The sequence below is a fragment of the Carlito syrichta genome, unplaced genomic scaffold, assembly GCF_000164805.1.
Source record: "Carlito syrichta isolate Samal-C Ts95f unplaced genomic scaffold, Tarsius_syrichta-2.0.1 Scaffold301847, whole genome shotgun sequence".
NCBI classification, from domain to species: Eukaryota; Metazoa; Chordata; class Mammalia; order Primates; family Tarsiidae; genus Carlito; species Carlito syrichta.
Window position 1 is genome coordinate 316754 of NW_007245943.1, and position 22790 is coordinate 339543.

Sequence of the window (22790 nt, forward strand, 5' to 3'; positions counted from 1 at the left end):
TGGTACACATGCTTTCAACTGTCATTCCCCAACTCATTCATTCACAAATATATATTTCTATATATTAGACACAAGAATAATCCCTGGGGACCGAGAAGTGAATCATATGTAATCCCTGCCTTCAAAAATCATAAAATATTACAAAGAGATACATACATGCAGAACACAATGGGGACAAAAGTAATATGTAAATTTCAGCAAGTGCTTTTGTGCCTGTAATTGTTCCAAATGCTTCTTTCATGATTGTTTCCTTTAAACCTCATAGCCCTGAATGGTAAATTCAATTAATAACTCCATTTTACAGATGAGAAAACTGAGGCACAAAGGAATTAAAGAAATGAATTCCAGATCCCATGATCACAAGTAGTAGAGACAGGATTTAAGCCGAAATATAATTCCAGAGCCTATACTTCAATAGCAATACCTATCCTCCCACAAATGATAGAACATTTAATACTACCTTGGGTCAGGGGTGAGGGTGGGAAACTGGAGGAGAAAACTGAGCTGAATTTTGAAAGATGACTGGGATACATCTACAGGTTGGATCAGGAACTTTCTAGAGAGAAAAAGAGCCACATAAGCCACTATACTATCAATCAAAAATAAAATCCTGAGCCCTCAACTGACAAAATGGGCTCTCTCGGTCAAGGAATTTCTGGACATGATGAGAAGGAAGATTAGACACATCTCATTATACCTCTTCCCTTTTGTAGTTTAAATACAACTGACCAGCATTAAGACTAAATTAGAGATCACAAGACTAACAAAACAGACTTCTTATGGCAATAATATATCAAATTATAAACAAGACCTAATGTTAGAGTATGGATAGAATGAGGGTGAAAATGTTAGGGTACAGGTAAGGTGAGGGTGAATGGATGGATGGAGAGGGGCACAGCACCGCCGGAGCCGGCATGTCGGAGGTGTGCTCCCATAACCCAGAGATCTGAGTAATGCAAAGAACTGCAACACACAGAGGCAAAGAAAGAAAAGTTTATTTAAAAGTAAATTAGAGAGAGAAAGAGAAGGGACAGAGAAGGTTCACCTCCCTGAGGTGGGGGAGGGGGCCAAAGCCAGGAAGCGTGGCAATAGTCATAGCTCAAAAAACACATGGCCACACCAGAGTCTAGCAAGGCAATGGCCACTGGCTACTTATGGTTGAGTCCTTTTAACCATTCCCCTTGATGGGGGAATATCATTAATGTGATTGGGTGGTGGTGGTCTGATCCATATTATTACAAAGGGGCAGGCAAGTGCAGGTACTGACGTCAGGTGATGGACAGCAGGCAGATGGGTGGGACAGTCACATGACTGCTGCCATGGTGGGGTTTTTCTATCATGTAGGTCGCAAAGGGCTAACCAGGCCAACTTGGGGAGCTTGGGCCTGGAGGGGTGTTTCCTGCAAGAGACTTGTTAGACATTTGCAATTCACAAACTCCTTGACCAAAGGTGGTCATATTATTACTTTTATGACTTTGGCCTGCCAAAGGGTGATCTTTGATCTTTGGCTTTGACAAGGAACCTAAAAGTTTACTAGAGATTATTATGCTAAACCATGAATTGAAAGGTTGGGCTGTCCTGGTCTTGCATCTGATGGAGATTTGTGAGAGGGGATGGGATAAGCTGCTGCTCGTCCTGCAGTAGAATGTCTGAACACTTTCTAATGGTTATGCTGAGACTAAACTAAGAATAAACTAAGTTTCTTCTAGGTTTCTATAGGTATCACCTTTCATTTCTACCTCTTGTTATTTTTAAAATATTCTTATTTGTACCTGGGAACAGAGACAAAGGTGAAAATGTTAGGTTACAGATAAGGTGAGGGTAGATGGGTGGAGAGAGAGGTGCAGCACTGCCAGAGCTGGCTTGCTGAAGGTGTGCACCAGTAACCCAGAGATCCGAGTAATGCAAAGAATTGCAACACACAAAGAGGTGAAAGAAGAAAAGATTTATTTAAGATAAGTTCACTCCCCGCAGATAGGGAGTGGACCTACACTCTAGATGAGTGCAGCACCATAGCCCCCCAAGTCCTGGCTTAAATCTTTTCCCTTGGAGATGTTGCAATCAGGTAGACGTGACTGCTGTGACCTAATTGACCACCTGCGAATGTCTTGGAGAACCTGTGACACAGAGACCCACTAATGTCTGCCCATATTATCATAGCCCCTAGAGAAGGGCATGACAAGGATTCTAATGCTCCTGTATCTTCCCAAACAACATACCTTAGAGCTAATGGAGGGTGTACTTCCCCTTATCTCCTATGCATTCCCAGTGGGTAGTTTCAGGGGAAACTTGACTTCCCTATAGATAGGGTCCAACCTACTGGAAGATTGAATCTCCACCCTGCTCCCCCTCTGAATGGTCATAACTTTTGTAATTACAAGTTTTATGACTTCTACAATCCTTGCCCAATGCATGATGTCTTAGGCCTTGTAAATTCCCTTGACTCTAGGCAAGCTGGATTGCCACTGTGAGATGCCTCTGATACCTGGCACCAGGAGGTCTGTTTCTGAAAAGACAAAGTCGGCAAAGTTCATTTTACCTAAAATATGCATTTTTCCAAAACAGCTTCTACTTTCTCATCATTCTAATAAGGTTTAGGAACAAGATAAAAATTGGCTTTCAGCTCTCTGTCTGTCCTTTCACCTAAGGTTGTGAAAGCAAGGGTTAAGTAACACCCTAAGGACCATAAAATCTCATTAATTTTTTTTATTAACTAGTATAATGTGACTTACTTTCCAATTGATTCTGGTATAGCATCACATAACAGATAGCAGATACTGAAAGAAATTAAATATTTTACTCCAAAATATATTTCTTTGACATATTTTGAAATAGCCCAGCAAAGTCATCTTTTGGGGGAGGGAACTTGCATTGGAAGACAGTTGCCATGTTTCCCTTTCTAGGTCTTTCCCAGATCTAGGAGAGATTAACTGAAATTCTGACACCTTTAAAGTTCTGAAGAGATATTTAACATCTATTCTTTCTGAGAGCTGCCATTAATGAGGCTTAATTTACATAACAAAGGCCTTGGCCCCCCCACACCCCTTTATCTTAACTCAAGCACTCCTTTCTACTGACTTCAACTTAGCTCTCTCAATCAATTGTCAAAATGAAGGAATCCCTAAAACTTACCTATGACTTGTAAGCCCCTACCTCAAGATGTCCACCTTAAGGGCAAAACTGATATATACCTTCTGTGTACTGATTTATGTCTTTGCCTATAATTTCTATGTTCCTAAAATGCATGAAACCAAACTGTAACTTAACTGCCTGAGGACCACTTACTTACCCAAGGCTTCTGGCGGTTGTGTCATCTCTGGGCTGTGGTGACTCATGTTGGCTCAGAATAAACCTTTTTAAAATATTGTTTATGGAGTTTGGTTTTTCCATCAACAGTACCAAGACCTGCATTGCTAGAAAGAGACCAGGTTATAAAGCACCTCTTAGGCCAAAACTAAAAATGTTTGCCTTTTTGCTTTTTAGTAAGAATTATGGCCTTTGTTCCATTTTGCTTTTTAGTAAGAATTATGGCCTTTGTTTTATTTTAATTTTTGAAGGCATTATGGAGGATGGAACAGAGAAGAGACTGGATAATTATTAAGAAACTATGGGAGTAGGGCAAGTAAGAGATAAAAAGACATAAATCAGGGCAGCAATATTGGAGAGGTACAAGAGGAATACACACACACAACACACACACACACCATGAAAGTATAGTTGATAGAACTCATATATAGGGCTGTCAGAGACCAATGATGTTACACCCTGACTGGGTTCCTATGCCTGCTACCCCTCAAAAACAGAACGACAATGGAAAGAGTTTAATAACCCAAAGCAACTAAGCGAAAAGAATGGGAAAAATTACTCAAATCTGCCTCCCTAAAAATCTAGAGCATAGAGTGTTTTAAAGGGAACTTGGCAGGCAGAGGATATGGGCTGTTGATTGGTTGATGTTGTCATGGGAGGGTGTTAAGATGGTCTTCCTGTTGCACAGCCAGTTTCTGGGAGGAAGCATCATGATCAGTGGAGTAGACTTTCTGGTGTTCTGGGCCTTGGTAGGGCCTTGGGTCCATCAGAGTCTGAAAAATATCACAAATACCATTCTTAGGTTTTACAATAGATGATATTTACTAAACAAGATGAGTGACCATCAGACTACCCCCTGGAAAGAGAGCTATTATACGGTCTTAGGCCCATTGTTTAAAGGGAGAATATGCTGGGCAGCTTCCCACTTTCCCAGGGGACAAGACATGAAGGTAATTCATTGCCCTCTATCAGAGTGAAGGCAAACTGAGAAACAACAGATTTATTAATTTCTAACTACAGCTTCAACTTTTCAGGAATTGGGTCTCTTCTACAGCTTTTTTCCTGTGGCCTAATGTTAATTTTATAAAGACAGTTTCAGTGATTTTAGGATAATGGAGAAAGCAAAATATTTTACCCTAAAATACATTTATTTGACATGTTCTGAAATGACTGCTGTAGGGTCAGCACAGTGAGGTGTCCCTGCAAAATTCTGTTTTGTGGGAGAAATTTACATTGTAGAGAATCTCCATTAATGCAGTCAGGCCTTCCCTTTCTAGGACTTTCCTGTATCTAGGAGAGATTAACTGAGAATCCAACAGATCTTTTAGAGATCTGAAAAGAGGTATGTATCATCTGTTATTTCTGAGGACTGCTATCTATAAGGCTACATCTATATAAGACTTCCTTTACTAGCCAAGCCTCTTCCTTTTTCCCCTCTCATAAACTTTCCACTAAAATATGTTTTTGACCATGCTCTGAGACTGCATCCTTTCTGCAACCTCAAGATAGTATATAAATTTCTGTACCTTATTGGGGAGAGGGAGTAAATCTTTGTTCTGAAGGCCCCCATGTATGTACTTTAAATAGCAATTTTTCAGCAAACCTTTAGGAAACAAAGAGTCTTGGCCCTCACAATGACATATAGTAATGTTTCTATCTTAAGCTATAGGAGAGATGTACTAGCATTCACTGGAGGTAGAAAAAAAGTGAGAAGGAGCATATCTAGAGGAAAAAGGAGCTTGGTTGTCAGCATGCTGAGTTCACAGTGAAAATATTCAAAACATTTGGGTATTAAAGAGGGAAGATGGGGGAAAGTCTAAACAGTGATAAAGATTCATGATCTTGAATAGCAAGGTGGTAGGTTGAAACCACAAAAAGAAATAAAATTATCCTAGGTATCCAGAAAAGTCAGAAAAGAAAAGAAAGAGGGAAGAACATTAGGGCATACCAGCAATAAAAGTATAGAGCAAGAAAGACAACCCATAAAGGGACAAAGAGGGAAGAATAGCAGATTCAAAATCAAGTGAGTTGTGACCCCTAGGGAGAGGAATGGTTTTCAGTGATGATAGAAATGGTCAATTTTAAATACCACAGATAAGACAAGTCCTGCTGAGGCCTAAGTCATCAGTTCCCTCTCTAGAATGGTTTTAGTGGAATGCAAATGTGGTTGGAAAAGTTATGTGAAGGGTAGGGATACATGGGTAAAAGAAGCAGAATGAAAACATTCGTTTACCCTTGTTCTCTTCTGAGTCCTCCAATTTAACAGTAAAGGGATTTTAGAAAAAGCAAATAGATGAAGAAAAAAAATATGGAGGCTGAAAAACTGATGAATGAGTGATAGATGATTCAACAAATTCAGAAAAGCTGAATCCTAAGCCATCAAGGAATGCTAGTAACAAATTTATACCCCAGATCCCCCACTCAAATATTCCGGAAGTAGTGGTACCACTTGCCGATTCCATTGGGATTTTGATTAAAAGTGGGATTTAAAAAGAAGGAATTATTTGAAAATATATGTAAAAAGCACTCACATTCTAAATGACCTTCATTCTCCAACAGACAGGCTTTATCACTTTATGGAAGACTGGAAATTTGTAATCTGCAAAGAATGAAAAAAAATTGTACACTAGAAGACACCAAAACAGCCATTGGTTTTGTATCATACTAAATTCAAGATATTGCCAAGTAGGGTGTGGCGTGACACTCCATGGGTTATTTGGTGCGCCACAGAAATAAATTTCAGAGTGGACCCAATAAGACAGAATTTATTACATAGAAAGAGAGAAACAGAGACAGAGAAACACACACACACACACACACACACACACACACACACATACACACACACACACACACACTCACAGAGAGAGAGAGAGAGAGAGAGAGAGAGAGAGAGAGATTCATGCTTGACAGGCATGGATATCTTAAGGAAAAGACAACATGTTAGAGTTTGACAAGAAGTTTGCTATATCTATACAGTGATCATGCTAACCATGAGCTAAAATGTTGACTGCCAGTATCTGATTCTGTTTCAGTTCTATCTCTCCACCTTTGATGAACTAAGGGGTTGACTTTTACTGAACTTGCATTTTGCTTGTGACAGGAAACTTGATAGACTTTTACAGCAATTATTATACTCACCATAAGCTAAAAGGTGGACTGATTGCCATTTTTCAACATTTGATGGGCTTTCCTTTTATTGAACTCAAGATATGAGCTACACTGGTAAGTCCACATTCCAGCCAAGAGGGTGACCAGGCCTGTAAGAAAGATGTCTGAATACTCACTCTGTTTTAAAACAAGAAACTTCTCTATGTCCAATTTGCCTCAAAAGAGGTTTAAAGGAAAATTTTATACTGAATATTAAGACTTTCAGCCCCTATCCCCAATGCTGTCCTCAGAAAATTGGTAGATAACCAGAATTATACCTTCTAGGCAGAAAATTAGAAGAATTTTTTCCAGAGACTCTAATTACCCTAAGCATGAGGGTGGGGAGGACTAAAAATACTAACATCAGTGATTTCCCAAGGAAACATCCTAACCTGATCAGTATAATGAAGCCCACAACTCACAAACTAGACCTCACTTTACTCTTACAGAGCCTTCTGACAGCTTTTTAGTGCTGCAAACTGAAACATGAGCAGATAGTCAAGGATCCACAGAGAACTAAAGAAAATCTCTAACATGAAAGGCAGAAAACAAAACAAGCAGCAAATAATCAACTATGTGGGGTGGTGAACCCCCCCTCACCCCCCAAAACCAAAAAACTACCTTTAATATAGTCAGAGATAAAGTTTATTACCCCTGAAATAGGATCAGAATGTTATAAGTAGATACTGGGAACAAGCAAAAAATAAGAAAGAGCTCTCAGAAAAATAAAAATATATTTGCAGAATTTTTTTTCAAAACTTAGAAAAGAGATTTGAAGATATTGAGAAACTCTCCCGTAAAGCAGAGCAAAAGACAAAAAGATAGAAAATAGGGCAAAGAAAGGAATATTAAAGAATCAATCAAAGAAATCCAACATTCAAATAATAGAAGTCCTAGAAAGGATAAATAGAAAATGGAGAAAAGGAAATCATCAAAGAAAAAATTCAAAAATATTTCCCATGTTGAAAGCATCCATTGAGTGCCTACAACAATAGATAAAAATATACCCACATCAAGGTAGATACTGAGAAGTCTCAGAAGACTATAGACAAATACATAGTCTTAAAAAGCAACCAGTGATAAAAAGAAAATAAATGAAAATTAGAAGCAAAATTAAATCATACACAAGAGATCAGAGATTAGAGCAATTTTGGATTATTTTCCAGCTTTACTGATGAATACTTAGCAAATAAAAATTGTATGCATTTAAGGTGTACAATGTGATGTTTTAACATAGTCATACAGTGTGAAATCATTACAACTATAAAGCTAATTAACATCGCCATCATTTCACAGTTATAACTTATTGTGTGTAGTAAGAACAGTTAAGATCAACTTCCTTAATGAATTTCAAGTATACAATGCAATATTATTAATTATAGTCACCACGCTCTGCAATAGATCTTCAGAATTTATTTATGGTCTTTTGTATTTTCATATGAATTTTAGGATTGTTTTTTCTATTTCTGGAAAGAATGCCATTAGAATAATATTAAATCTGCATACCATTTTGGGTAGTATGGAAATTTTAACTATATTAATTCTTCCAATCTGTGAGCACAGGATGTCATTCTATTTGCCTGTGCCTCTAATTTTTCCATCACTATTTTATAATTTTCAGTGTATAAGTATTTGACCTCTTCAGTTAAGTTTGTTATTAAATATCTTATTATTTTTGATGCTATTATGAATGAGATTCGTTTCTTAATTTTCTTTTCAATAGTTCATGATTTGCGCACAAAAACACAACTGATTTTTGCATGTTTATTTTGTATCCTTTACTGAATTTGTTTTTTAGTTCTAACAGTTTTTTTGTTAAGCCTTTACTGTTTTCTACTGATATGATCATGTTATCAACAAAACTAATTTTATTATTTCCTTTCTTTCCCATTTGGATGTCTTTTATTTTTTTATTTATTTATTATATTTACATATTTATTTTTTGCCTTATTGTTCTGGCTACTACTTAAGTGAAAGTTGTGAGAGTAGATATCCATGCCTTATATCAGAACTTGGAAAAATTTCCATTTTTTTCCCCATTGATTATGATGATAGCAGTGGGCATTTTGTAGATGACCTTTATTATGTTCAGGTTTTGTGGGGAGTTTTAATTATAAATAGATGTTGAATTTTATAAATTTTTTCATATCTTGCTGAGATAATTATGTGCTTTTCTATCATTTTGTCAATGTGGCATTCACATTGATCAATTGTGTGTATGTTGAGCAAAGTTTGCATCTCAGGAATAAATTTCACTTGGTCATGCTGCATTCTCTTTTTATTGTGGTGTCAAGTGTAGTTACCTAGCATTTTATTGATGATTTTTGCATCCATGTTTATCATGGATATTATTGCCTTCCAGTTTTCTTTTCATATGGTATCTTTGTGTGGCTTTGCTATCAAGATAATGCTAGTCTCATAAAATTAGTTTGGAAGTGTTTCCTCTTTTTTATTATTTTGGAAGAGTTTAAGATGAATTAGTACTAATTATTCTTTGCATATTTGGTAGAACTCACCTACCTGTGCAGCCATCTGACTTTGGGCTTTTTCTTTGTCGGAAGGTTTCTGATTACTACTTCACTCTCCATATTTATTATTAGTTTGTTCAGGCTTTCTATTTCTTCTTGAAATGGGTTTAATCAATTTCTTCTATATTATCCCATTTGTTGATATGCAATTTGTTGATATGCCCATATATTCCCTTGTGATTCTTTTTATTTCTGAGACATCCATTGTAATGTCTGCTCTTTCATTTCTGATTTTATTTATTTGAGTCTTCTCTCTCTTTTTTCCTTAGTTTAGCTAAAAGTTTCTCAGTTTTATTTATTTTTTTTTCCTAAATGCAACTCTTAGATGTGTTAAGTTTTTCTACAGTTCTCTATTTTTTTATTCTGCTTTTATCTTTATTATCTTCCTTCTGCTCTCCTTGGGCTTAGTTTGTTTTTGTTTTGTTAGTTCCTTCAGGCATAAATTTAGATTTAAATTCAGTTAATTTCATATCTTTCATTTTGCTTAGTAAGGTGTTTATCACTATAAACATCCCTCTTAGCCCTGTTTTTGCTGCATTTTATATGTGTTGGCATGTTGTCTTTCCATTTTTTGTTTGTCTAAAGATTTTTTATTTCCCTTTGATTTCTTTGATCTATTGGTTTTTCAGCAGTGTTGCTTAATTTCCACATATTTGTGAATCTTTCTGTTTTTCTCTTGTTATTACGTATAATATACTTTTGTACATTTTGCATAATAAATATATTGGTTTACTGGATGGTATCGCATAAATCCTGCAGGCTTTTATCATTTTTTTCACTATTTTTTCCCTCTAATTGGGCAATTCATTATGACCTATCTTTGAATTTAAAAATTCCTTCCACTTGACTGAGCCTGAGCTTGAAGCTATCTATTGCATTTTTCAATTTCGTTCATTGTATTCTTCTGCTCCAGGATTTTTGTTTGTTTCTTTTTAATAATGTCTATACTTGTTGAACTTCTTATTTTATTCATGTGTTATTTTCTACCATTTGTTGAGTAGTCTACGTGTTCTCTTGGAGCATGCTGAGATTTTTTTAAGAACAATTACAGTTGACCTTTGAACAACATGGGTTTGTTTGGGTTCATTCTCTGAGTCTGCCACTGAAACACAGGCCTGCCTTCTCAGAGTGGCTCTCCTTGGTCTTGGGCTTCACCTGGGTCTTGCAGCCACCTTCCTAGATCCAAAAGCTCCCACAAAGGCACTATTTCCCCATGGATAGATGCCATATAATTATTTGTGTGGTAGAACATGAGCTGGGGATCTCCTATTCTGCCATTCTTAACAACACTGAAACAATGGCATTCGAAATTCTGAGGAACAGTGTTTTCCAACTTAGAATTCTACATACAACCAAAATACAAATTAAGTGTGTTGATACACTGCACATGATGATACTAGGCATGCAAAGAGCCAAAATATTTACAAGCATATTTACTCACCTTGCATCAGAAATTACTGAAAGGTGGATTCTACCATAATGAGTATATGCAAACAGGGAATCTACCTCAAGGGTGAAGCAAAGGAAACCCTGAGTAATGAAGAGACATCCTAGGATGACAGCTGTGTGCCAATTGTGGGTGACAACCAGTCTAAACTGGAGCACGTCAGAAGGCTCCAGGAGAGATGTCTGCAAAAGATGAAACTGATAGAGTTCTTGATGTGTTTGAACACAATGAGAGGGGTAGACATTTGCTGGGGGGAGAGGGGATTTTAATAAGCACATAGAAAAACTAAGCAAACAAGAAAAAAAAAAGTGTAAGCTCCAGAAACACAAAGGATGTACAGGAAAAGGAACATAATCATATTATTCACCTATGAACGCCATTTAAGTTCCAGTCTGTGGGAAGAAAAGTCCTTCACTCAGATGCCACAGCTAGAAGCACTCCCCACTTTCATCCTCTTCAGTTTAACATGATGGCCTCTTGGGCAATTGGCAGCCTCAGCTGTTTCCTTGCCTTCAGGATCCTTCCTCTTGAGGCTATATTTACTGCAATTTTACAGGGTCTTCTGCTTTGCTGGCCAGAACTCATATTAACTATGTTGTCAAAGGGGATATGGCAGTTACTTGAATTAACTCACCCAATTCAAAGGTGAATGTGTTGAATAAAAAAGTTACATTTGGAGTTCTTAAAAGTCAAGAATGAAATCTAGGTTATAGGAGTGCCATCCTCATCTCATCAAAGCCAGGCTGTTTTACTGCAGGTGCTGATATCAATATGTTTGCTGCTTGCAAGACCCTCAAGAAGTAACACAAATATCACAGGAAGCACAAAGAACATTTGAGAAACTTGAAAAGTCCACAAAGTCTGCTGTTGCTGCCATCAGTGGATCCTGCTTGGGAGGAGGATTTCAGCTTGCCATTTCATGCCAATACAGAATAGCAACAAAAACCAGAAAAACAGTATTAGGTGTCCCTGAAGTCTTGCTGGGCATCTCTTACCCAAAGCAGGAGACACACAAAGGCTGCCCAAAATGGTGGGTATGCCTGCTGCTTTTGACATGATGCTGACTGGTAGAAACATTCATGAAGACAGAGCAAAGAATATGGGACTGGTTGACCAGTTGGTGGAAACTCTGGGACTAGAATTAAAACCTCCAGAGAAAAAGATAATAGACAATCTAGAAGAAGTTCAGTTACTTTTGCCAAAGGGCTAACCGATAAGATGATCTCTCCAAAGAGTGATAAGGGATTGGTGGAAAAATTGACAGCGTACGCCCTGACTATTCCATTTGCCAGGCAACAGATTTACAAAAAGGTGGAAGAATAAGTATGGAATCAGACCAAAGGTCTTTATTCTGTACTTCTGAAAAAGTTGATGTGGTAAAGACTGGAATCAAGCCAGGGAATACTGTTGGTGAATTCTCTGAATCTCAGAAATGTGGAGAACTTGCAATGACCAAAGATTTAAAAACCTTGATGGGATTCTACCATGGTCAGTTCCTGTGCAAGAATAATAAATTTAGAGTTCCACATATTCTTGGTGTAGGACTATGAGAGCCAGCATCACCCAAGTCTTCGTGGCTAAGGGGCTAAAGACTATATATAAAGATCCTATACTGCCTAGGCTAGACTGAGGACACCAGGAAGTGGTAAAAAGATTAAATGATAAAGCGAAGAAAGGGATGCCATCTTCAGCAACTTGACTGGGCAGCTGGATTACCAAGGTTTTGAAAAGATCAACATGGTGATTGAAACTGTCTTTGACCTTAGTCTTAAGCCCAAGGTGCTAAAAAGAAGTAGAAGCAGTGGTTCCAGATGACTGTGTCTTTGCCAATAACACATTGGCTCTCCCAAGCAATGAAATTGCTGCTGTCAGCAAAAGACCTGAAAAGGTGATTGGCAGGCACTCCTTCTCTCCTATGGACAACCCAGAAAACTGGAGATTATTACAACCCAGAAAACTTCCAAGGATACAACTATCTCAGCTGTAGCTGTGGGTCTCAAGCAGGGGAAGGTCATCATTGTGACCTGGCTTCTAGACCACCCAGGTGTCTTGCACCCATGATATCTGAAGTCATCCAAATCCTTCAAAAGAAGTTGACCCTAAGAAGCTGTGTTCCCTAACCACAAGCTTTGGCTTTCCTGTGTGTGCTGCCACACTGGTGAATTAAATTGGTGTGGATGTCACAAAACATGTGACAGGTAAAGCCTTTGAGGAAAGCTTTGGAGGTGGAAGCCTGGAGCTACTGACATAGATGGTGTTCAAGGGCTTCCTGGTTTGCAAGTCTAGAAAGGGCTTTTAAGTCTATCAGGAGGATATGAAGAGTAAGAATCTGAATTCTGACATGGATAGTACTTTGGCAAGTCTGAAGTTGCCACCTATCTCTGAAGTATTCTCTGATGAAAACATCCAGTACCGGCTGGTGACAAGATTTGTGAATGAGGACAGCAAGTGCCTATAAGATGGGATCTTGGCCATGCCCACAGAGGGAGACATCCAAGAGGTCTTTGGGCTCAGCTTTCCCCTTTGAGGTAAAGGACTTTTCCACTTCATGGAGATTTATAATGCTCAGAAGACAGTGGACTGGCTCAGGAAGTATAAGGCTGCCCATGGAAATCAGTTCATCCTGTGCCAGCTGCTAATCAACCATGGTAACAGCCCCAACAAGAAGTTCTGCTAGTGAGAAGATCTCATGCCTGCTCAGTCAGTGCACTAGCTCAGCTGCCAGTTCTCCAACAGAGTGGTGTCTAGATTGGTTAGAGTAACCAGAAGAAAGACTGACTTTGGCATTGGGTTTGCTCTTTGATTAAAGTACCTTCCTCTATTACCATCTCTCTCTCCTGGTGAAGTCTGTGAATCAGTTTGCACTTCACATTGGAAGGCAAAGCCCATTGTGCTCATTTTATAAGACCCAAGGCCCAAATGGCAGCTAAGAGCCATCTGGACCCATCTCTGCTGCCTGTTCCTTGCAGGAGGTCAGGGTGGCCAGCGATGGTGAGTGAGGGTAGTTCTACACCCAGCCAAATATTGTAACAATAAAAACCAAACTCTGTATCAGCAAAAAAAAAAATTAATAATAATAAGAGAAGAAAAAAGTAATAGTCATAAGACATCAAAATTAATAATCCCCATCTTTCATAGAATTAAAGTGATCAATAGATATGGCCTAAAATGGAAAAATTAAGGAGTAATATATTATGTGACAATATGAAAAATGCAAAAATAAAGTAACAAAATTGTATATTGCCTATGGACTGCAGAACAGGTAAATCTTGAGAGAGTGCTGTTTTCTGTTACATGCTTTGAAGAACTATTTGACCTTTGAAAATGAGATTTTTATCAAATTTTGCATTTTTATAAAAATTTAAAATAAGTGTTTAAAAAGTGAATGGGTGCTGAGGATGTAGAGGCAAGCACACATGATTTCTGGATTCATTTGATGGGAAGAAAGGGTAGGCTATAGGAGGTAGGTAAGAAGGACATGGGTATATTTTTCAAAAAAAGTTATGTGAGACTCTTATGCATGTGTACAAGTTGCAATGACAGAGTTAAAAAATCAAGAGAAGTTGAAAGTACAGATGAGAAACTAAATGATTAAAGAGGAGACTCCTGGCCATGCTGGGGTGGAAAGAACTCACCTGGAAAGCACACCTTTGAATGGGAAAGAGGATGCTTTTTTACTGAAATGTAAGGAAAGGGAGGGAAAGTGCATGTTGATGCAGACAAAAAAATGAGGTGATGTCAGGAAGAAGGGAATACACAACATTCTAATGCTGAATTCTCAAAAGCCAGTGAATCATAAAATGTGAAACTGTCACTAGACTTGTGAGATACTCTTTCTAGTTTTCAAAATAAGTCTCCACTTTAATTTTGTGGAGACAATATATTCACTGCTCCCTGGTTTATTCTTTAGTTCCCGTTCAAGTCACTCCAGTAGTGTCAAATGTGGGCATATGCTCACATGCACATATATGCGCGCGCGCGCGCGCACACACACACACACACACACACACACACACACACACACACACACACACACACACTTTTCACTCACTTTCAGTCACTGATAGGTATCTACTTACCGAGAATATTATTTTCTGGAAAAACTATACTGATAGCATAGTCAAAAGAGCTTTGGTATTCTCTTACAACTAAAAGAAATGTTTTTCTGTTTTCATCACTATTTTCATCTCTCATGTAGACTGAGGCAATAGTAATATCCCTTGGTAGCTACTAGCTTAGCTCTTGAAAATGCTGCACTTAGAGACGGCAGTTCAACAATAGTTTTATTAAATTATGTTTTATATGTATTTTTAGTACTTCTTTGACCTGGCATGGCCACTAATTATGTCCTGTAAGGTCATATCTGCCAAGCGATAAATAATTGCCCTGGAGCAATATGTGGTCAATTATTTCTACTCTCTTCAATGGTGCTAAGTTTTCAGTTTCAGGGCTTTCTTTTCTTTTTCTTTTTCTTTTTTACATTAATGTGCTTATTATTATAAGGAACTTCTGGTCATGTTTCAAACACAAATAGCTAATGTGAATAGAAAATGTACAATGTATGTGACCCTGTGCTTAACTTTTTACATTCATTAATTTATGTTATTCTCCAAATAGCCACCTTAGAGAAAAAGCATGCTATCAGGCCCATCTTAAGGGATTTGAAGTAGCCAAGCAAGGATTCATACTCACATCCTTCTTCCTTTCAAGTCCTAGAGTAGCAGGTGCTACTGCCTCTCCAGCTACCATAGTTCAGGGGCAAAAGAGTGAAAGCTTAAACCTTAGCAATGGCCTTGGAAAAGATGGTATAGATGCCTTCACCTTTTTGCTACACAGCACATTTGATGCTAGTCCTTAATATAGTTGACATCCATTACAAAGTTTATGTAAACCCCTCCTCTCTCCTAGACAAATATCCTTCCTGAATTTTTTAAAGATTTGAATATGAATATGTATATGAGTTCACATGCTAGAAGCTATTTACACATTATCAAATCCAACAGTAGCACCATGAGTTATATATTATTATCACTGTTTTATGGAAAATAAAATTGAGATTCAGAGGGGCTAAGTTGACATGCTCTTCCTTGAACAACTTGACAGTGGCAGGCCTGAGGGTTTGGAAAAGAAGTGCACAATAGAATCATTTTTTTAAACCAAGTTTTAAATGCTATAGCTAGGAAAAACAATGTACATAGCTGTATTCTCCTTTCTGTTGCTTTTCTGCACATGACCCAGAGGTGATGGACATATGTAAATATATTTGATTAATTTTACAAAAAGTCCCTTTGACAAGACTCATTTGGGAAAATTATATATGTATTTAATATATATTGTTTTATATGTGATATAATTACATATAAAACAATATATATAAAACATATATGACTTTGCATTTATATATTAAATACAGAAAGTTCTGTATTTAAAATATTATGTAAAGACACAAAAAGTACATCCTAATTCCCATGTGGTTTAAATGTCACAATTGATAGGTTTTAAACCCAGCTAATTATTGTTTTATGATACGGGAACAGACCAAGGATGGTCATTGCACATAAATATAAGATCATGCAACAATTATTCCTTCACAGGGCTTATACTATACAACTCAAGCTTTAACAATCCCATATGGATGCTGCTAACAGATGTGCCTGGTCCTTTTAAAAAACAAAGGCATTTCCCTGAAGGACTTCATTACTTTCCTGCTAAAGCAGTCATGCTAATCATGAGTTCTCCTGCCTTGAAATATTCAAAAGACAGTTTTTCTCATGATAAACCAGGAAACAATACTCTGTTTTGTTTGGAAATTTGTCTCACAAAATTATCCTGACCTTGAGATGTTTTTAAAGTGGAATTCGTGTGAAGACTGTTCTTGGACACACCTTCCAAAAGGTTTCCCCCAAATTTTCCACTATCTGAACTGTTCAGCCATGACCTTTACTTTCTTCACATCTTATTCTTTGGCTGTTGAAAAGGTATTTGTTTATTTCAGTTGGGGCAGATGAAAGGATTAGAATAGACAGTGTCATTCTCATAATAAACCATGTCCTCAGAAGTTAGAAAAGAGTAATTCATTTCTTTTTTTAAAGACGTTTTTACTTTTTGAAGAAGCTTTAGGTTCACAGCAATTGAAAGGAAGGTACTAATATTTCCCATATATGTATAAAGTCTCCCATTGTCAATACCCCCACCAGAGTGGTACATTTGGGACAATTCATGAACCTACATTGACACATCTTTGTTACCCAAAGACCATAGTTTACATTAGGGTTCATTCTTGGTGTTATATATTCTATGGGTTTTGACAAATGTATCCATCATTAAAGTATCATACAGAGTATTTTAGTGCCCTAAAATCCTCTGTGCTCCATGTTTCATTCTTATTCATTTCTTTTTAAAATCATAGGAAGCTGAATTCTCCTTCTAAGGAAACCAGATGTAGTAAGGACATCAAAAAGAGAGTATGTGTGTGCATGCTATATGCACTATCTTCAGAGAGTTCAGTCTACTTTAACAGGATTTTTTCTTTCTACAGAGAAGATTCTAGACATTGTCTAAGCTTATTTTATTAGAAAATAAGTAAGAATGAATTTGCACACAGATGCCAACTAAACCCACAGCAGACTTTAAAATACAAAACATTTGTAATTATGCAAAACATCACAAATATGAGGTTGTTACACCCAAGGGAAATACACAAAGTTAAAAATCTCATCATTTCTGTGACTTTCCGAGACTTGTACTCTTCCCCCATTTCATGCTACACCATGTGTTGCTGTTTCATCAAAGCAAACAGTTTGTTTCATTTAAAATCTCTTCACCAAGCTTAGTAAGAACAGCTGCAATGCAGGTCTCTCCTCTCATACTGATACTACTGAGTATTCTTTCTTGTTCTGTTTCTATTCCAGATTTGATTAACCATATTTGCAAAAAGTATGCTCAGCCACCTGTCTCCATGTCTATAGCTAATTTTTGCTACCCCCAGGTGAGTAGAAGAGTAGTTGAACATTAGTATACTTTTTTTTTTTTTGAGTTGGAGTTTCACTCTGTCACCCAGACTGAAGTGCAGTGGCCGCTCCTGGCCACCGCAGGCTCAACCTGCTGGGCTCTGGCGATCCTTCCACCTCAGTCTTCCAAGTAGCCGGAATTACAGGCGCGCACTACCACGCCTGGCTAATTTTTTGATTTATTGTAGAGATGAGGTCTCACTGCCCAGGCGGGTCTCGAACCCGCGGGCTCAGGCAATCCACTCACCTCAGCCTCCCAAAGGCGTGGGATTACAGGCTGAGCCACTGAGCCTGGCTTAGTATACTTTTTATAAGGAGAACAAAAACACTGTAAATGGGAAGGAAGGAAGGAGGGAAGGAAGGAAGGAGGGAAGGAAGGAAAAAAGGAAGGAAGGAAGGAAGGAAGGAAGGAAGGAAGGAAGGAAGGAAGGAAGGAAGGAGGGAAGGAGGGAAGGGAGGAAGGGAAGAGGAAGGGAAAATAATGTCTTATTGCCCTGGTTTTGTTTGTTTGTTTGATACCATCAACAATAATAGTTACATCATCAACATAATTAGTTACCTGGGACAGCAGTCAAGGCAGAAGTAGGAAGTATTCATTTGACTCCTAACTTCAGTATATGAAATATAGTGGTGAATCTTACACATGTTATCTATCATGACATCATTTGTCCAATGAGCACATACTCCCTAAACTGGAACAGTAAACCACCTCCTTCCTTCCCCACTATTTTAGCAATCTGACTTCACTATAATATGTTTCAAACAGGTTACAATTCAACAAACACTTTTCTGCAAGAAAGATGTGGCTGGCTGGGCACAGTGGCTGCTGTGCTATAATCCCAGCGCTTTGAAAGGCCAAATTGGGAGGACTGCTTGAGCCCAGGAGTTTGGAAACAACCTAGGCAATATAGTGGAGACCTCATTGCTACAAAAAATAAAAAAAATTGGTCAGGAGTGGTGACTCCTGCCTGTAGTCCCAGCTGCTCAGGAGACTGAGGTGAAAAGATCTCCTGAGCACAGAAGATTGAGGTTGCGGTAAGCTGTGATCTTGCTACTCACTCTAGCCTGGGCAACATAGTGAGACCCCAACTCAAAAAAAAAAAGTGTGAATAAAAGTCAAAGAGCAGTGAAATAACACACTTAAGCTGTTACAATGAACATAAATATACTCTGTTCTAATAAACGAATCAGATACTCATCCATACATTGCACAGGGAATCACCATCACTAAAGTAGAACTGCCAAGACTGAATCCTGGGAATCAAAGGAAATGTTGGCATTAAATTTTGCACATATTTTGGATGTATAGCATTAATCCTTTAATACTCTTTAATTTCACACATCTGGTCCTCTTTTTGCCTGTGGATTTCCATATATAAAGAAATAAACTTTACATTGCTCTTTAAAGCAATATGGTTCCTTTGGAGTTGCCTAAGATGCAACTTTGCAAACACATGCATCTTTGTTGGGACAACATGCCCAGAAAATATTGTTCTAAAAGCCTAGCAGTGCAGACATTTCAGAGTCTAAAGCCATTAATCCTAACTAACTGTGCCAAACCACAACTAGCAAAGTATTTATATATGGCACCTTTGATCACAGGTATGTTACCACCTAAGCACATCTTATGGTGCAAAAGTGTCTTTTCTCTGGAGAAAATTCTGTATAAACACAAGTGTGTGCATCTGGGATCCACTGATTGTGAATGGGAATCTAGGGGCAATAGAAGTATTCGATACTAATTCCGAGATTCATCTAATAACAACCTTATTCTCTCAAGTGAAAGTGAGGAGAAAAGTTCCCCCAAGATTCTGTTAATTTCATTACCTTCCTGTGAAGGGATTAGATCTAATTTAATTAGATAAGTACCCTTACATAGCTTTTCCAGGGAAATGAGTAAAAAAAAAAACCCCCATCTGAAATCTATAAGAATAGTCTTCAAAATATTATGTACATAGCAGTTTTATTACCAAGACATAGAATAATAAAATGAAGTATTGGGATACTTGGGTTCTAGTCCTGGTTTTTCCACTCAGTAGCTATATGACATTAGGAAAGCGGTTTAATTTCTCTGGGCCTTCATTTGTTTACATTTTGCTAATGGATAGGAACTATGTTTGTCTTGCTTTATTTTTTCTTACATTATTCATAATGGCTTTTAAACTCAGTTACTAAAATGTATCAAAGGCAGAAAAATTATATTATAAAACTAATAATGTTATCAACTTCCAATTACACCTCTTCCTAATTCTATGTCATTATTTTCTTAAAGGCACTGATGACATACAGCCATTACTAGGGCAACATAGACAGTTTGGCAGGAGCACAGGCAAATATGAGCTTGATTGTCCAGTATTAATATCTACTGATGCAATTAATCAAGCTGGCAGAGCTTCCTGGGAAAACAAATGCCTACAAGAGGAAAATGGCATGGATCTGCTTAACAATAACTTCCAGGCAGCCCTCCTAGTTACTGCCAGATGAGTGACTAAATCAACATTCAGCAAACTTTTTCTCTAAAAGACCAGATAACAAATGTTTTAGACTTCGCATATCTTTTTCACAGCAACTCAACTTGGTCATTGTAGTACAAAAACAGACATAGACAATATGTAAATGAATAAACATGGCTGTGTTCCAATAAAATTTTATTTGTGGTTACTAATAGTTGAATTTCCTATACTTTTCACATGTCATAAAATATTCTTCTTTTTTCCATCTTTTAAAAATGTGAAAACCATTCTTAGCCACTGGGCATACAAAAGCAAGTGTTGGCCAGGAGTTAGCCTAAGGACCTTAGCCTGCCAATCCCTGGATGAATGTTAGGAAATTACAGAGGTTATTCATGTGGGCTCTGCTGAGATTTCTGTTTGGGTTATATTGTGTGAATTGTAATTATTCTCACCACTGATTACCTTTTGTAATGTATGGTGATTGTATGTCTGGATCAAAGACACTGCACAAAGTGAATACACTGAGAGAAAAAGAAAATCTCCATGTGGCACTGAGAGACAAGCAGTGGTGTGCGTTGAGTCCTAACCAGGTGGCAGGTACTCTGATTGCTGATCCTTTTCTTGACACAGAGCCATCATAAGACTAGAGGAAAGATAAAGGCAAGAAGCTAGACTCAGTAAAGGCAACGCCACACTGTCTGCAAATGAAGCACAGTGCTCTGTCTTACAGAGCTTGTCTAATATATCAACAGTCTCCTTTTTCTAAACTGGCTTGGCAAACCTTGGGCCTCCCTGACTATTACTGATAGTAAAATTCTAACAACATTCGGTCTTGTCTTTAACGTCTTTGGAAATTGCAAATATTTCTCAAAGAAATAACTCAGTTAAATTATCAGTGTTAGTTTTGATCAGATTATTTTGCTGAGTGCTTGGAACAAACAGGAAAAGCAGGTAGGGGAAGAGGGTGATCAGGCATTCAAGAAGGAGAAGGAAGGTCAACAACAGGAAGTAGGTACCCAAACTTTACCAGCTTCACAGTTCAAGCTAAGTGGATTTCTGTCATTTGTCCCATAGCATCTCCTGGGCTCCTGCTCAGTTCAAAGTGTTTGACAACTAGAACTTTTACCTTCATAATGTTTACAAACACAGAAACATGATTAAGGCATTCCTTCTATGTTAATAATAACTAACATTAAATAAGAAGGTCAATTGTAATCTAGTAAGCAAGCCAAAGTTAACTAGAAATTTCTGAAGTATACATTTTCATTTAAAATAACTCATGATGAAATCTGTAGTATGATGATATACTGAGATGACTGCCCAGCAGATTATTTTGCATATACTTTTCCAAATTTGTAGCCAGAATACATTCGTTACTTAATACTAATATAATGATTGTAATGCTTAATCAACTTTGTGCAAGGAAAATATGTAGAAGGAATAATCCCAATTTGAGTTTGGCAAAAATTTCTATTATTTGCTTCACTAATGTATTGTGGTAAGAACAAAACTTTAAAAATTCTCTGTGCAACATTCAGCTCATTAAATACACATTGATTACCATGTTGCCACTAACAATGTTGGAAAGTAAGATCAATCAGAAATGCCCCCAGAGTTAGAGGTGACATCAGAGATGAAATAAACTTTAGAGTCAGATGGGCTCAGATTTGAGTCCCAGCCCAATCATCTAACAATAGTGTGACCTTGGGCAAATGATGTTCACTCCCTAAGCCTCAATTTCCTCATCTGCAAAACAAGAGTAGCAAATCTTACCCCTAGGTTCTTTATCTTTCATGACATGCTGTCTTTAAGAAGGCTCAGGATAATGTCTAGTACAGAGAAGGCTTCCACTCATATCAATATATCTTAAGAGACCATATTATGCTGTGTCCTATATGAAAATTCTCTGAAGTAGAAACAGAACTCATAGTCATTGGCTTTCTGGTTAACTGAGATTATACAGCAATCTCCTTTCCTCTGCTTCAAATAAGCAGGCCTAGAGAAGCAAAGTTAGGGATTCTTTTTTTTGTAACTGAGGACCTAGCAGTGACTCTGTATATATTTGAATGCTGTCACCTTCTAGCTATTTGACCTTGCAAGTTTTTAAAAAATTCTTTCTATGACCCTGTATTGCATAATAGTATACATAGTACTGAATAGTGTATATAGTATTGAATAATAACAGTGCCTAACTCTTAGGCTCTAAGAGTTATTATGTGGACATATTTAGTTAGTCGTATTTATAGCTTGGTAAAGTAATAATCCTATGTAAGTATGTGTTAGCCATTATTATTAACTTTGACATCCTGGACATTAATAATAAGTATATGTAGGAAATATAATCAAACTAAAAGAACAAGACAAAGAGAGGTCAGTAAAGTATATAAAAACAGCAATATTTGTTTGCTTAAGAAATCACCGTGAGGTATTATAATGTGCCAGACACGGTTCTGTGTGTATGTGCTCCTATGCGCATGTGTATGTGTAGACACGTATACATCTTTAAAGTTGTTTGCTTGGTTTTTAATTATTTAATTAATCGCACTATAAAGTTACACTACGGCCATTTGCCTCTTTCTCCTAAAATCCGAAAGCAGAGAAAAATGGTTGTGTTCAGGGTTAGGTATATAAACGTTGATCATGCAGGTACCCTTGTTGATGAGGTATGTCCCTCCCTCCCCTAGCAGTTTCCCTCAAATGCCAATCCCCGCCTCCCTTGACAGTTTTCCACTCCTGCCAACCCCTTTCTTATAGTACTATAATAATTGTTCAAGGTTCGCTTTTGAGTGAAAACATATGGTACTCTGTTCTTTGTTTCTGTGATAGATCACTGAGTATGATCGACTCTAAATCCATCCAAGTTGCTGTGAAGTCCATATGCTTGTCCTTTATGGCT

At 37.5% G+C, this 22790-nt stretch overlaps 1 pseudogene; it reads left to right on the forward strand.

Annotated features, from left to right (window-relative positions):
• Nucleotides 1-11023: 11023 nt before the first annotated feature.
• Nucleotides 11024-13108, forward strand: LOC103257708 (annotated as a pseudogene).
• The last annotated feature ends 9682 nt before the right edge of the window (nt 13109-22790 follow it).